This window comes from Papaver somniferum, chromosome 11 (genome assembly GCF_003573695.1).
Source record: "Papaver somniferum cultivar HN1 chromosome 11, ASM357369v1, whole genome shotgun sequence".
Taxonomy (NCBI): Eukaryota; Viridiplantae; Streptophyta; class Magnoliopsida; order Ranunculales; family Papaveraceae; genus Papaver; species Papaver somniferum.
Window position 1 is genome coordinate 54,910,986 of NC_039368.1, and position 3,224 is coordinate 54,914,209.

Sequence of the window (3,224 nt, forward strand, 5' to 3'; positions counted from 1 at the left end):
AGACACATTACACTCTATCTATAAGGTTTTTTTTAATCATCTATATTGTGATATTCCTATTGATTCCTTGGTTGATGATGATTTAGTACAGGTTTGCAAACCTAGTGGAGATGTTAATATACCTAGAATTGTCAGCATAACTTTTCGGAAGATTCCTAATTTTGGATTAGAACTGCGTGCTTCTCCAGTACTGCTAGATTATTTTGCATCTCGTGACTTCTCTTTACCTGTGCATTTCTCCTAAATTGTTTCAGTTCCCATCCCTAGTGAACCACTTGAGTCGGTAATTCTTGTTATCGAAGATACATACTTTGCAAAAACTAGGATTGGGGATAGCTCTTTGCTTTTGATAGTCTCTACATCTTTACGTTGCTACAACGAGAGTGTGAGGTTGTCATTAATTGTATATATTGTGCTTTGGGTTGATCTCCAAATATTTAGGTTGTTGATATATGGAGAATCTTGTTTGTATATTCCAATAGGTATGTCTATGTTCTTGTTTTATTTTTATTTGGTTACTTTTTGTAGTTCATTTTAGAAATTTCCCATCTTAATTTCTACGTTGGATGACTCAATTACATTGAGAACAATGTAATGTTTAAGTGTGGGGGAGTAGTTAACTTTTTACTTTTATTTTTCAGGAATTTTCTTGCAATTTATGACCAGCTGTTGAGCGGGTCTATTGTAGGTTTGCAGGTATATTATGACCAACTGTGTAGCGGGTCTAAAATTAAAAAAAAATGATCAGCTGTGTAGCGGGTCTTAAAAAATATATATATATAAAAAAAATGATCAGTTGTTTAGTGGGTCTTTCTGTCTAGCTGTTTAGCAGACATTTCTATCCACTGTTTAGTGAATTCGTCTCGCTGTTTAGCAGACATCACTCTTTATCCAGTTGTTTAGCGGATCCGTCCCGCTGTTTAGCAGACATATCTCTACCACTGTTTAGTGGCTTCGTCTCGCTGTTTAGCAGACTTCACTCTTTATCCAGCTGTGTAGCCGATAAATTATTTGTTTTGCTCGAGGACCAGCAAAATATAAGTGTGGGGTGTTTGATAAGCACGTAGATGCTACATTTCATATCCATATTTATATTAGCTAGGACTCGATATTTTGGCTAATATCACTATTTTAGTGGTTTTACAGGAATTACTAGCAAATCCGATAATCGGTAAAATAATGGCTAAATAAGAAGCTAAGATGGCGTTTGCGACATACGGCTCCTTCAACAGTAACTATGGCTTGCCATGTTAACATCTTATATCTTAGCACTTAAAGCCATCTCCCGGCTAGAGACAATGGAAGAAGAGGGAGTTGCCTTTGTTACATCAGTTCTATTAGTGGCTAAGGCAAGTGAAGCCCACTGAAGGTTAAAGGGAAAGTGGGACGTGTCTCTAAATAATGTCCACATATAGCACTGACGTCTCTTGTTCGTGTCAACATAACGATCGGCAGTAATGGGTTCGTTTTGAAAGAAATATCAGCTAGTTGGAGTTGAGGCACGAACTGTGATTCAGTCGAATGAGAAGTGGATGAAGGCTTTAGAAGGCAACAGTTTTGAGGAAGAAGCATATCGATGGGCAATGGTGGTTTGTCTCCACTACACAGTGGACTTAATTGTGATATTGAGAAGGTTCTGTCTGTGCATTGGCCTGGTCATTTCTGTCGTGGAGATAGTTGCGGTTGAATGAGAGATTTCCTGCGAGCTGTAGCCGAGATAAATACACACAGCAGCGAACAAAGGGAACGGTGGTGTTTTCTCGTTCTTACGATGGGTGCAGTGGTATTGGTTATGAAGATGAAGCTGCGGATTAAGAGATGCAGATGGGGGATTGGATGCAGTACTCATTACGGTGGTGGTAACAAGAATTAAAAGGACAGAAAACGGAATTTGCTAAGTAACTCCATGAGAAGAACTCTAAAAGGTACAGGGGAAGAATAAGCACGGAACATGAGAAGAAAAGATGGTTTGAGCTGAGATACTTGTATTCCAACTGATCAACAGTGAACATTGAGTTTTGCTTCTGAACTGGCAGTGGAGGCTATGATGGCAACAGTGGATGGTGAGCGATTACTTCATATGAGCAGCTCTCAGTTCATTGGAGTGTGCAGATGATGAGAATGGCTGAGATGTTTGAGTGCTAGGAGTGCAGAATGGATTCGAACTGGTTCTCATGCAGGTGATTGGAGGTGGTCTGAATTGATGTTCTGTTTGGAATTCTTGAGACTGTGATGCAAAGCTTCGCAGTAGACAGCAGCAGATGGAGTTCAATGTTTGTGAGGGAGACAAGGAGTTCTTGTGATTGTTTGGAGAGCTTGGACTCTTAAACTATCGGCGACTGTTTGACATCAGCAATGGTTTGTTGTGTTCTGAAATTGGTGTTATGTGAATTATTTGGTTCGAGATAAGTGAGTCTTAGGCTTCAGGAAATGTCGCAATGAAACTAGTACAGGCAGGTGGTGATTGTTACTTCTAGCCGGTCGAGGAGTTGAAAAGAGGAGCTGGTGTCTGAAGGAATGGAAATCAGTGTGGCGAGGTTCAGAAGTCCAGAGACTGGGAGTTAGTAATGGATCGTTCAAGACTGGGCCTTGGGAATCATGTTTGGTCCATGTAAGGGTATCTCTCACAACATCTCGATATAAAAAGCAACAGAAACAAAGACAGAAGGGGGCGGCCAGAGAGCCGTGAACTGAGACAGAGAGGAAAAGAGGAGGTTGACGACGAGAGGCTACAAACATTTGGGTTTGCATTCTTTCGTTTTCCAATTCTATTTCGATTAGGTAGTGAATCTCTAATATATTTGTTTATGATTTTTGAGAAAGCCATTTTCGGCTAAGCTCTTGTAACTAGGGTTTATGCTAGAAACCACTTGGAGTATTGGCTATTTTGAATTGATTAATTGAAAAAAGACTACTATGATTTGATTAGACTATTTTTTTATTGTTGTTTATCGATTAAATGAGAAATGAGTTTTTGCTTCACTGGTTTTGAAAACTTATGCGCCTAATTTACAGGATTAAAAATATATTTGTCTACTTATTGATATTTCATGCTTGGGTTTAATCCTTTGATGGGATATGCTTAGAATATCCAGGTATCATTTGAGAACCTAAAGTTTAGTTTCGTATTATTTTCTCGCTAACACAATTTGATGTGCATGCTTTGGTTTTCTCTTTTGATGTGCCATGCTTAGGGTGTCCCAGTGATATTTGCGACTCTAATA